Source organism: Enhydra lutris, unplaced genomic scaffold (assembly GCF_002288905.1).
Source record: "Enhydra lutris kenyoni isolate GAN:26980312 unplaced genomic scaffold, ASM228890v2 scaffoldscaffold39, whole genome shotgun sequence".
In the NCBI taxonomy this organism is placed as follows: domain Eukaryota; kingdom Metazoa; phylum Chordata; class Mammalia; order Carnivora; family Mustelidae; genus Enhydra; species Enhydra lutris.
The window spans coordinates 25,614,409-25,628,735 of record NW_019154123.1 but is presented as its reverse complement, the minus strand read 5'-3'; the positions used below and the strand labels follow the sequence as shown (position 1 = coordinate 25,628,735).

The 14,327-nt window shown below is 38.8% G+C and overlaps 1 pseudogene; it reads right to left on the bottom strand.

Annotated features, from left to right (window-relative positions):
• Positions 1-6,187: 6,187 nt before the first annotated feature.
• LOC111154983 lies at positions 6,188-6,681 on the bottom strand (annotated as a pseudogene).
• Between the last annotated feature and the right edge of the window lie 7,646 nt (positions 6,682-14,327).

The following is a 14,327-nucleotide window of genomic DNA, read 5'->3' as shown; positions in this document are numbered from 1 at the left end:
CCACATATGAGTGAGATCATATGGTATTTATATTTCTCTGACTGATTTATTTCACTTAGCATTGTACTCTCTAGCTCTATTTATATCGTTGTAAATGGCAAGATTTTAATAATTTTTTGACTGAATTATATTCCATTGTGTGTGATATTATATATATATATACACCACATCTTCTTTACCCACTTATCAATGGACAGTTGGGTTGCATCCATTGTTTGTCTATTATGAATAATGCTACAATAAACATAGGGGTACATTTATCCATTTGGTTTAGTGTTTTTGTAATTTTTTGGCAAATACCCAGTAGTGTCATTACTGGATTGTAGGGTAGTCCTATTTTTAATTTTTTGAGGAAACTCCATACTGTTTTCCACAGCGGCTACATCAGTTTGCATTCTTACTGACAGTGCAAAAATTTTCCTTGTTCTCTATATCTTTGCCAACACCTGTTTCTTGTATTTTTTATTTTAGCCATTCTGACAGGTGTGAGGTGATATCTCGTTCTAGTTTTGATTTACCTTTCCTTGATGATGAGTGATGATGAGCATCTTTTCATGTATCTGTTGGTCATCTAGATGTCTTCTCTGGAGAAATGTCTGTTCATGTCTTCTGCCCATTTTTTAATTGTATTATTTATTTTTTGGGTGCTGAGATTTATAAGTTCTTTATGTATTTTGGATGCTAACCCTTTATTAGATATGTCATTTGCAAATATCTTCTTCCATTCCATAGGTTGCCTTTTAGTTTTGTTGTTCGTTTTCTTCGTTGTGGAGAGGCTTTTTATTTTGATATAGTTCCAAAAGTTTATTTTTGCTTTTATGTCCCTGTCTCAGGAGACATATCTAGAAAAATGTTGTTATAGCTGATGTCAGAGAAATTACTGCCTGTGCTCTCTTCAAGGATTTTTATAGTTTCAATCTCACATTTAGGTCTTTAATCCACTTTGAGTTTATTTTTATGTATGGTGAAAGAAAGATGTCTGGTTTCACTCTTTTGCATGTAGCTGTCCAGTTGTCCCAACACCATTTGTTGAACTATCTTTTTCCCATTGTGTATTCATTCTTCCTTTGTCAAAGATTAATTGACCATATAATTATGAGTTTATTTCTGGGTTTTCTGTTCTATTCCATTGATCTCTGTGTATTTTTATGCCAGTACCATACTGTTTTAATTATAGTCACTTCTTAATATAACTTTAAGTCTGGAATTGTGACTAATTAAATTCCACATGAGTCACAATTCCAGACTTAAAGTTGTATTAAAAAGTGACTTTGTTAAATGGTTTTCCTGCATCTTTTGAAGTAATCATATGGTTTTTTATTCTTTTTCTTATTGATGGGACATATGACATTGATTGATTTGTGAATATTGAGCCACCCTTGCATCCCAGGAATAAATGCCTCCTGATTGTGGGGTGTGATTTTTTTTTTAATATATTGTTGAATTGCTAGTGTTTTGTTGAGGATTTTAGCATGTATGCTCATGAGAGATATTGCCCTATACCTCTCTTTTTTTGTGGTGTCTTTATTTGGTTTTGGTATCAGGGTGATACTGACTTCACAGAATGAATTTGAAAGCTCTCCTTTCTCTTCTGTTTTTTGGAATAGTTGGAGAAGAATACATATTAATTCCTCTTTAAATGTTTGGTAGAATTTGCCCCATCTGGTCCTGGACTTTGTTGGGAGTTTTTAAACTACTGATTCAATTTCATTGCCTGTAATTGGTCTATTCAAATTTTCTATTTCTTTCTGCTTTAGTTTTGGTAGGATATATGTTTCTAGAAATTTATCCATTTCTTCTAAGTTGTGCAGTTTGTTGGCATATAGGTTTCATAACATTCTGTTATAATTGTTTGTATTTCTGTGGAATTTGTTGTTTGAAAATAACTTCTCACACCATGGACTACAGAGTGGATGTTGTGTTAGCAGCCATGAAAACAACATTAACCTCATTGTACCTCTTCCATCAGATCTTTTTTTTCTGAGTAGTAGGTCTCAATAGTGGGCTTAAAATATTCAATAAACCATGTAGTAAACAGATGTGCTGTCATCCAGGCTTTGTTGTTCCATTTTTTGAGCACAGGCAGAGTAGATTTAGCATAATTTTTGAAGGCCCTAGAATTTTCAGAATGGTAAATGAACATTGGCTTCAACTTCAAGTCACTCACTGCATTAGTCCCTATCAACAGAGCATATCCTTTGAGGTTTTGAAGCTGGCATAGACTTTTCCTTTCTAGCTATGACAGTCACAGATGGCATCTTCTTCCACAGAAGGTTGTTTTGTTTATATTGAAAATCTATTGTTTAGTGTGGCCACTGTCATGGATTATGTGAGCTAGATCTTCTGGAGAACTCGCTGCAGCTTCTCTATCAGCGCCTGCTGCATCCCCTTGCACTTTCATGTTACGGAGATGGCTTCCTTCCTTAACCCTCATGAACCCACCTCTGCTAGCTTCCAACATTTCTTCTGCAGCTTCCTCACCGCTCTCAGCCTTCCTAGAATTGAAGAGAGTTAGGGCACTCCTCTGGATTAGGCTTTGGCTTAAAGAAATACTATGGTTGTTTTGATTTTTCCATACCACTCATACTTTCTTCTCATTGGCAATAAGGTTGTTTTACTTTCTTATCATTTGAGTATTCACTGGAATAGCACTTTAAATTTCCTTCAAGAAGTTTTCCTTTACATTCATAATTTGGCTAACTGCTTGATATAAGAGGCCTAGCTTTTGGCCTGTCTCAGTTTTTGACATGCCTTCCTCATGAAGCTTAATCATTTCTACCTTTTGATTTAAAGTGAGAGACATTGTGACTGTTCCTTTCACTTGGACATTTAGAGGCCATAGTAGGATTATCAGCTGACCTCATTTCAATATTGTGACTCAGGGTATAGGGAGACCTGAAGAGAAGGAAAGAAGCAGGTGAATCGCTGGTTAATGGAACAGTCAGAATATGCACAACATTTATCAATTAAGTTTGCTATCTTACATGGGTGTGGTTTGTGGCACCTTTTAAACAATTACAATAGTGACATCAAAGATCACTGACCACAGATCTCTGTAACAAATATAATAAGTTGGAAATATTGTGAGTTACCAAATGTGACACAGAGATGTAAGTGAGCAAATGCTGTTGAGAAGATATGTCTTCATATTTGCTCAATGCAGAGTGGCTACAAACCTTCAATTTGTAAAAAAGGCAATATGTGTGAAAAGGTAGTAAAATGAGGTATGCTTGCAATGCATATTTTATAACTATTGGGTATAAAGTTCTACATATGTCTGTTAGATCAAGATTGTTGCTCATGGTAACAAACTTGAGAGCTTTTATGCCAATAATTGTGGGATTGAATTAAATTTTGTAGAATTCTGATTCTGAGCTGTTGTATTTACTGGACCCTTTTCCTAAGGCCAATGGTGGGAATATCTTCTATATTTTTATCTCATTCCTTTTATCATTTTATAGTGATTCTCTTGTCTAATTACATTAAAGTCAGTTTTGTCTGACATTAACTTTACTATTCAAGCTCTCTTATGGTTAGTTTTTGCCTGACGTATTTTCTTATTTTTTCCATTCATTTCTTTCAACTTCTTTGTGTGTTAGATTCATCTTGTAAAAGCATATAACTGTTACATCAATGAGTGTATGTATCTTTTAACTAATGAATTTGGTCCAGTTACATTTATTGTTATTTCTGATACAGTTGGAGTTGGAGTGAAATGAGTGCACAGGAAAAGAGAAATTATTGATGGCCATTATGGGACACAATCTGACACCACAGTGTACTGAAGATACCTAATAAATGTCAGCTCTCTTTTCCAACTCCTTCCTCCAATCTCTGCCTAATGGATAGTTGGAGCATTATTTTGATTTTTTTCTGGGTAGCTTTTTGAGCGCAAATGCTGTGTCTTTCTGATGATATTCTTAGTCCCCCCTAATCCCCAGCATTTTGACCATGCATGTGGTGCATTTAAGAACTGGGGGATTGCAGAGGGTTAAAGAGAGAGTGGGTGGAAAGGAAATTGTGGCAGGAGGTGTTGATGACTCACTGAAAACATTTAAATGGAAAGGAAGTCTAGAAATAGTGTGGTAGCTGGAAAGAGCAGTAGGTCTAATTGTGGGTCTTTTTCAAGAAAGGATGTCTGGATGACAGAATGTCAATGGTTGAAGATATTCATGGGCTCAAGACTAACCTATCACTTAGCCTTTTTAGAGCAAGTACCAGGGAGAGAGAAATGTATGAAAAGAAATGTTTTTACATGGTGTACTATAGAAATATATATCTCTACTAAATTACTAGCGTATAAGCAGAATGATTTTTAAAATGTAGATTAATCTCATACTACTTTACCTGACTCTTAACGAACAGTAGTTAAGACAACTGGATTTTTTCCCCCTACTCTGTCTTAGCACTAGAAAGAAGTTTTCAGTGTCATTGAGTCCATTTTACCATCTAAGGTAGACTTTACAGCATTCCTGACAGAAAGCTGTCTAGGACATTTGGAACACTTGTGGTTTAGAATCTCACCACCTCAAATGGGAAGCATCTGCCATTGCCCAGAGGTCTGATGATAATGAAGCTCTTCCTTTATTCAGTAGGTATTTGCCTAAATGTAACCAGCTCTCTCTGGAAAAACTATAAGCTAAATGCGATTCCATTACATGTTAAAGACTCTACATATATCTGTCCCTTCACACTCACCTTTTTTTTTTTTTAAAGATTTTATTTATTTATTTGACAGAGAGATCACAAGTAGGCAGAGAGGCAGGCAAAGGGAGAGGGGGAAACAGGCTCCCCACTGAGCAGAGAGCCTGATGTGGGGCTCGATCCCAGAACCCTGAGATCAGGACATGAGCCGAAGGCCGAGGCTTAACCCACTGAGCCACCCAGGCGCCCCTCACACTCACCTTCTAACAGTACCTGAGACCTTTCTCATGAGAGCTCTTCTGGATCCCTCAAGTAGCTTGTACCTTTTTAAGCAGGGCATCCCAGTTTTTTACATTCTTTCTTTTTTTTTAAGATTTTATTTATTTATTTGACAGAGAAGGAGATCACAAGTAGGCAGAGAGGCAGGCAGAGAGAGAGAGAGAGAGGGAAGCAGGCTCCCCGCTGAGCAGAGAGCCCGATGTGGGCTCAATCCCAGAACCCTGGGATCATGACCTGAGCCAAAGGCAGAGGCTTTAACCCACTGAACCACCCAGGCGCCCCAGTTTTTTACATTCTTAGTAAAACATATGCTCAGGGCACTTGGGTGGCTCAGTCAGTTAAGCATCTGCCTTTGGCTCAGGTCATGATCGCAGGATCCTGGGATGGAGCCCTGCATCCAGCTCCCTGTTCTTCAAGGAGTCTGCTTCTCCCTCTGCTCCTCCTCCCACTCATTCTCTCAATCTCTCTCTCTCTCAAATAAATAAATAAAATCTTTAAAAAAATAAAGCAGAAAACACATACACACACACACACACACACACACACACACAAAAGAAAAAAAATAAAGCAGTTGCTCAGAACTGTTAGTGGAAACTGAATTTTGTCAGGTGCTTTTGTTTTTATAATTTAATGACTGTATGGTGTTTCTTCTTCAGTCAGTTGATATGATGAATTACATTTATTGATCTTCAAACATTCAGCCAGCTGTACATTTGCAGGATAAACCCCACATTATAATGATGTATTATTTTATACTACTGAGTTTGATTTGCTAGTATTTTGTTGAGGATTTTTGTGTTAAATGTTCATGAGGAATATTGGCCTGTAGTTTTCTTTTCTTGTAATGTCTTTGTCTAATTTTCATATCAAGTGATGTTGACCTTATAAAATTTCTTTAATTCAAGTTATTTATTTCTTCTTGGTTGAGTTTTAGTATCTGTGCCTTTCAAGGAATTTGTCTATTTAATATAAGTTGTTGAATTTATGGGCATAGAATCATGCATAATATTTACTTTTTTTTTTTGAGTAACTAAAAAAAGGAATTTGTTTATCGAGAGCAAGAGGATGCAAGCAAATAAAAATCAAAAGCTTATCTGACTTTTCTTTCTCTGCTTCTCAAATGGGGGTTGGATTTCATTTGTACATTTTCTGAGGGTCCCAATCTTCTCCTGGAATCCTTTATACAGGGGGAAGCTGTGGGACAGATTCCTTCAGAGACCCTTCAGGAGAACTCTCATTGGCTGGGAGTGTTGCTTAATGTTGCCTACTTCTTTCCCTTCTGCTTTATGTGTATTATAAAATAGTCATTGCATGTGATGGTGAGCCGACCATTAGCAAGAAGCAGCTCTGGAAGCCCACTTTGCCATCTTGGCACTGGTCAAGGTCATTCATTATTTTGTCCACAGCCAGAGGGTCTTGATTTTCCAAAAATCCAGGGAACTCCCTTTCCCTGAGTACTCTCAGGTCCCCCCCCCTTTTTTTTTAATATTTTATTTATTTATTTGACAGAGAGAGATCACAAGTAGGCAGAGAGGCAGGCAGAGAGAGAGGGGGAAGCAGGCTCCCCGCTGAGCAGAGAGCCCGTCTCGGGGCTCGATCCCAGACCCTGAGATCATGACCCGAGCCGAAGGCAGGGGCCTACCCCACTGAGCCACCCAGGCGCCCCAGGTCCCCCTTTGTTAAGTAGCCTTTATCCCCAGCAAACTTGTGAAACATGAACATTATAGTTTCCATGGCAAGTTCCATTTGAGACAGCATTTTGATGGGGGCTGTTGAAACCTTGACCAGAGGCCTGGTAGGGATAATTGGCTGGTTGGGACCAATGGCCAGTAGGTGGAGCGTGGCCAATATTTACTTGATTTTTTTAATGTCTGTAGGATCTGTAGTAATATCGCCTCTTTCATTTCTATTATAATTTGTTCTTTCTTTCTCTTTCTTTCTTTCTTTCTCTCTCTTTCTTTCTTTCTTTCTTTCTTTCTTTCTTTCCTTCCTTCCTTCCTCCCTCCCTCCCTCCCTTCCTCCCTCCCTTCCTTCCTTCCTTCCTTCTCCCTCTCTTTCTTTCCTCCTTTTCCTCTCTCTCTCTCTCTCTCTCTCTCTCTCTCCCTCTCTCCCTTTCTTTCTCTCTTCTTTCCTTCTTTTTCTTTTCTCTCTTTCTTTCTCAGCCTGGCTAAAGGCTCATAAATTTTATTGGTATTTTTGGAAATAAACTTCTGGCTTTATTACTCTTTTCTCTTTTTAATTTCAATGATTTGTGCTTTTATATTTATTTTTTCCTTCCTTCTGATCCATCTGAATTTAATTTGCTCTTCTTTTACTAGTTTTCTAAAGGGGAAGCTTAGATCATTGATTTGAGATTTTTTCCCTTTTTTCTGGTATAAGTGCTTAATGCTGGGGCACCCGAGTGGCTCAGTTGGTTGAGTGTCCAACTCTTGATTTCAGCTCAGGTCATGGTCTCAGGGTTGTGAGATTGAACCCCACATTAGGCTCCATGCTGAGCATGGAGCCTGCTTAAGATTCTCTTTCTTCCTCTCCCTCTGCCCCTCCCCCACTCATTTTCTCTCTTTCTCCAAAAAAAAAAAATATTACTTAATGCTGTCAGTTTCCTTCTATAATTTAGCTGCTTTAGCAGCAGCCCCCCCCCCCCCATTTGGGGCATTGTGTTTTCATATTTCAATGTGAAATATTTTCTTTCTTTTTTAAGTTTTGTTTGGGGTGAGGGGCAGGCAGAAGGAGAAGCAGACTCCCCACTGAGCAGGGAGCCCGATGTGGGAACCTGATCCCAGGACCCTGAGATTATGTCTTGAGCCAAAGGAAGACAATTAACTGACTGAGCCACCCAGGGGCCCCAAATGTGAAATATTTTCTAATATTCTATGACTTCCTCTTTGATCTATGGGCTATTTCAAAGTGTGTTGTTTGGTCTCCAAGTGTTTAAGGAATTTTTTAAAAATATTTTATTTATTTATTAGAGAGAGAGTACAGGCAGGAGAGAGGCAGAGGGAGAAGCAGACTCCCTGCTGAGCCGGAAGCGAGATGTGGGGCTGGATCCCAAGACTGTGGGATCATGACTGAGCTGAAGGTAGATGCTGGACTGACTGAGCCACACAGGCACCCCTTATTTAAGGAATTTTTCAGATGTCTTTCTGTTATTAACTTCTAGTTTAGTTTCATTATGATTGTAGAACATCTCTCTATGATTTCACTTTTTAAAGGTTGATACAGGTTTGTTTGGTGGCCCAAAATATGGTCTGTCTTGGTGAATGTTTCATGTGTGCTTGAAAAGAATGTATGTTTTGCTTTTTTGGGTGTACTTCAATTCAGTCAAGTTAGTTGATAGTGATGTTTAGCTCCTCTACATCCTTATTTATTTCTACATACTTGTTTTATTAATTACTGAGAGAGGAGTGTTGAAGTCTCCAGTTACAATTATGGATTTTTACCTAGTTCATCTTTCAGGCCTTAGAGTTTTGAAAAAGTATTTTGGAGTCCTGTTGTTAGGTGCATACATATTTAGGAATGTTATATTTAGTGAATTGATTTTTTTCATCATTATGAAATTACTCTCTCTATCCCTAATAGTATTCCCTGTTCTGAAACCTACTTTGTCTGATATTAATATAACCATTTTAGTTTTCTTTTGATCACTACTTGCATTTATGCCTTTTGAAAACCCTTTTATTTTTAACCAATCTATATATTTATTAATTTTTTTTTTTTAAATAGGCTCCATGCCCAACATGGAGTCCAGTGCAGGGTTGAAGTTACCATCCTGAGATTAAGATCTGAGCTGAGATCAAGAGTCGGACACTTGACTGACTGAGCCATCCCGGCAGCCCCCACCCCCCGACAATTTCTATATTTAAAGTGGACTTTTTTGTAGACAGCATATAATTGGGTTTTGCTTTTTTATCCAATCTCACAATCTTTAATTGGTATGTTTAATTTATTTACATTTAATGTCATAGTCAATGTGGTTGGACTAAAATCTATGATCTAGATGTTTTGTTTCATCTCCTTTTTTCCTTTTATCTTTTTCTGCCTGCTTCTGTATTAATTGAGAGTTTTTGTTATTTCTTTCTATCGCCATCATTGGCTTACTTATTCCTAATACTTATTTTTCAAAATTTAATGTTGTCTGTAGTGTTTACAACATACATCCTTTAACCACAGCTTACCTTCAAATAATATGATACCATTTCATGTCTGTTATAAAAACTTTAGAACATTACATTCCAAGTTCATCCCTCCCAACTTTTATATTGTTGTACATTTTCCTTTTATGTATCCTGTAAACCCATGGGATATTACCACTGTTTTTTTAAAAAGATTTTATTTATTTGACAGAGAGAGATCACAAGTAGGCAGAGAGGCAGGTGGGGAGGAGGGAGAGAAGGCTCCCTGCTGAGCAGAGAGCCCAATGCGGGGCTCGATCCCAGGACCCTGAGACCATGACCTGAGCCAAAGGCAGAGGCTTAATCCACTGAGCCACCCAGGTGCCCCTGTTACCACTATTCTTAAACAATTATCTTTTTTGAGCAATTCAGAAACATTTTAAATGTCTTTTATTTTTACCCTTATTTTATTTTTTAAAAATAAAATTTTATTTTGCTTATGCTTACTAAAAGTTAAATAAGTTCATGATATTTGTGTTCCAAAATTTGCTAGGAAAAAAAGGAGAATAATGGTTGACTTTTTCTAATACCTCATGAAGTTTTGGGAAGTAGCCTAAGCATAATGGTTAAGAACAAGTAAATTGAATAGATATAAATAAAATAGGGTTGTAGGTAAACTTTTTAAAAAGTTTTTATTTAAATTTCAGTTAGTTAACATGCAGTGTAATGTTAGTTTCAGGTGTACAATATAGTGATTCAACACTTCCATACAACACCCAGGGCTTATCACAACAAGTGCACTCCTTAACCCCTACCACCTATTTCACCTGTCCCCTCACCTGCCTCCCCTCTGGTAACCATTAGTTTGTTCTCTGTAGTTAAGAGTCTGTTTCTTGAAATATCTTTTATATTTACCTTTTTAAAAATCATTTCTAGAGATCTTAGTTTATCTAGATCCTAGTTCAGTTCAGTGTATTCATTCTGCTTTAAGAGCTTCTTTTAATAGTTTTTTTTTTTTGTAGTGCAAGTCTGCTAGTAATGAATTCTCTCAAGCTCATTTATTTTTAAACATTGCAATTTCTCCTTCATCTTTGAGAGATAGTTTCATGGATGTAACATTCTGGGTTGACAGTTTTCTTCTTTCAGTACTTTTTTTTTTTTAAAGAATTTATTTATTTATTTAACTGAGAGACACAGAGAAAGCATAAGCAGGGGGAGGGGCAGAGGGCGAGGGAGAAGCAGACCCCACGCTGAGCAGGGAGTCTGATGTGGGGCTCCATCCCAGGACCCTGGGATCATGACCTGAGCCAAAGGCCGATGCTTAACCAACTGAGCCATCCAGGCATCCCTCTTTCAGTACCTTTAAGATGCTATTTTATTATTTTCTGGTTGCATCATTTCAGATGAGAAGCGTGCTTTAATACTAGTCTTTCTTACCCTGCAAGTAATGTTTCCCCCTCCATCTGACTACATTTGAGATTTTCTTTTTGTCTTTGATTTTCAATAATTTGAATATGATGTGTCTAGGTGTATTTGATTGTTTTTGTTTGTTTTGTATTTATACTGCTTGGAATCTCTGAGCTTATTGGATCTGTGATATGATATATTTTGTTATTTTGGGGCAATTATTTACCATTGTCTATTTCTTCTCTTTCTAGGATACCAATTACACATATGTTAGACCATTTCATAGTATCCTATATAGTATCCTGTGGCTCTTAGATGGTTTGTCTCTCCTCCCCCACCCCACCCCAACACATGCTCTTTTCTTTGTGTACCATTTTGGATCATTTCTGTTGACCTATCTTCAGGATCACTGATTTTGTTTCTTCAATTGTGTTAAGTCTGCCAATGAGCCTATTGAGTTCTTCATCCGCAGGAACAGAAAGGAGATTGGTCACTGCCTAGGGCTTAGGGGATTATGGTTTGATGAAAATGTTCTAAAGTGCACTGAGGTGTGGCTGCACAACTCTGTGACCATACTAAGAAGCCATTGAATCATACACTTTATTTAAAAATTTTTTAAAGATCTTATTATTTATTTGGTGGAGAGAGAGTGAGAGAACATAAACAGGGGGAGCAGCAGAGGGAGAGGGAGAAGCAGGCTTCCCACTGAGCAGGGAGGCCGATGTGGGGCTCCATCCCAGGTCCCTGGGATCATAACCTGAGCCGAAGGCAGACGCTTAACAGCTGAGCCACCCAGGCACCCCAGTATATGGATTTTTAATAAAAATACACCTAGCATATTTGGAAAAGAATTCGAACATTATGCATCCTCTCAGGTAAGAGAAGAATTAGGTCCCTATTTGTTTGCTAAACACTTTACGTTAGATCTAACCCAGATGTCCCTGAATCTTAGACTTGAAGTGGGCGAATTATATGGTATGTGAATTATATCTCAGTAAAGCTGTTCTTAAAAAGAAACCTTCATGTTTAGGTTTAGAGGCTACATTGATAAAAATCAGAAGGGAATCAGGAGGAACAAGACATCTTACTGATGGTGAAAGAACAAAAAGTAATTCTGAAGGAAATGTTACCATAACTCAAACTGGTAGAAGGATAGAGATTATATTATTTTATTCTGTGTTCTAGATCTCATCCTAAGTGTTAAGAACTGACTCTATTGAATGTTCTTGTCTAGTTCCTATCTTTATCCTTTTATGCATTTTGTTAACTCCTATAGATAAAATGTGATTTATGGTTATTAGTCTTATAGATAAAAATGTTCCAAGTCTTCTTATCACTTTGGGTTCTCTCCAGGGTTCAACTTCCCCTCCACTGTGTACTCTAGGATGCCTAATCCACTAGGTGTTGCTGTTATCTGGCAATGTCACTCTTGGACTTTAGTGACCTAAGAGTTTGCACATCACCTCCTTCTGTTACAAAACTTGGGGCAAGTTCTCCAAGCTGAGAATTTCAGGACAGTTTCCCTGTGTGTGGGGGGCGGGCGGGGGGTTCACCAAGAAATCCACAAGAATCTCATGATGTCCTAGCAGATGGTCCTTCTCTGCAGTGAACACATGTGTGCCTAGGAGCATTGTATGTTTCCAGCAGCTCAGAAGTCTTCTCAGTGGTTCTTATTTATCCAAAAAATATTAAATAAAAAAATCAAAGTCTAGAATAGTGTGTATAAGCTGTTACTTGTATTTAAGAAAAAGTGGAGATAAAAATGTGTGTGTATTGGGGCACCTGGTGGCTCCGGTAGTTGAGCATCTGACTTCTGGTTTTGGCTCAGGTCATGATGTCAGGGTTGTGAGATCCAGCCCAGGATTGTCAGAGCCTACTTAAGATTCTCTCTTTCCTTTTCCCTCTGCCCCTTCCCCTGACTCTTTCTCTCTCTCTTTCTCCCTCCCTTCCTCCCTCTCAAAAAAAAAAAAAAAAAAAAAAAAAAGTGCTTTCATAACATACCCCTAGAAGATATTGAAGGCATGGCTGACTCTGAGCTTGGTACCTAGGAGAAGGGGCAGGTATAAGATTGTTTACTCCATACCTTTTTGTTTCTTTTGAGTTTTGAACCATATAATTACATTGGCTCTTCAAGGAGGAATACAAGTTAGAGTAAAAACAGAATCCTTCTGGGGGTAGTTAATCAAACTGGATACTTGGATTGGCCCTGCATAATTTACCCTTTTCCCTCATTTCTCCTCACTTAGATCTTCCCTCTTCATGCCTTCCATGTCTAGTCATTTGCCGGTAACAGACATGTTCCAACATGCCCCTCCTTCTCAGAGTGTCATAGAAATGCTACACAGGGATGAAGTAGCATTTCTAACCTGTCTCTCATGACTATTGGCATTTTTAGTCCCGAACTTTCTAGGCCAGAGGTTCTCAGACTTGAGCCTGCATCAGATTCACCTGGAGGGCTTACTAAAACATAGGTTCTGGGTCCCACCCTCAGAGTTTTGGACTCACAAGTCTGGGGTGTTTTGTTCCCAGGTGAGATGAGTTGGAGACACATTTCGAGAACCAGTGCTCTGGACTAAAATAGTTTCTCCTGTGACGTGTTTTCCAGTTTTGGTGTCTCTGCTGTGTCCTCATTTAGACATAGGAAAAAACAAAAAAAAACAGGAGAGGTTTGGCCCTTTCCACAGGCATGCCTCTTGCTCACCAGTGTCCAGCTGTCTGTCTAGCCAATAGGGCCTGTCAGGCTCTAGCCCCTTTGTAAGATGATATGCGTGTCACCACCAGGAGGACTGACGTATCATAAGCCTGCACCCCCTTCGTCTGGACTCACCAGAGCAGACATCCCTGCTGCCATTGCTGTCAGCCCCTGTGAAGACTTAATCCGTGTTTAAGAGCAGGTTTTACAAGAGTCATGCTAATTTCTGATTCACCTCCCAGGGCTTCTCAACAGAGGCATTATTAGCATTTTAGATGAGACCATTCTTTATAATGAGAACTGTTTCATGTGGGATACTCGGCATCCTTTCCCCCTTTCCCTGTCCTTGGTCATTGTGGCAATCAGTAATCCCACCACACATCCCAGTGCCCCCCTCCTGCTGCCGTCCCCTTTTCAGTTTCCCTGCCGAATGCGATGAGAGCAGCTCAGCTTTCCCCTGAAAAACACCGTGTCTTGTGTTGTTATCAGACCCCTTACCAAGCCACATTGCCTTAGTGACCTGCTAAAATCCTCAGTCATATTTTAATATTTTCCTTGCTTTTATTAAATGTTGATATTAAAAAGTGACTGAATCATGAATATTTCTTTCTGAAAACCCTATGGGTGGAATTGCCCATCATGATGTTCAGTCCCTTCTCTGTAGAGAAACACACCAGAGGGCCCCTGTTTCCTGATGAAGTGGCTTTGCCTCTTTGTCTGCCAAGGAGAATTCTGTGACCCATTCTGTTTCCTTCTTCTTCTGTTGTTTTTTTTTTTTAATTTTTTTGTCATGAGGGTCAGGGATAGATATAATGCTTGATAGGATTGAAAAATTAGCACAGAAAACCATTTTGCATATATTATCAGCTTTTATACAGTTTTAACTTTTAAATAATCAGCAGCTTAATTTTGCATTTTCTGGTGAGTGACTTCAGTTCCCTTTAGAAGCCATGCTTGGTACAGGTTGAGCAATGAAGGATTATAGGCATAAGTGGCCCAGTCAGCCCAGTGAGTGTCATACGGTGGAGCAGCGGGGCTCATGGGGACATGGGGCGGGTCGTGGGCCAGAGGCACAGGAGGAGCCGCAGGCGAGGGGGCCTCTCTTGCTGGCGGCAACTGAGAAGATCACTGGGGAGAATGAGGTGCCTGGTGTGCTCAAGCTGGAAGGGGAGTAAGGGTCAGGGAGCAAAGAG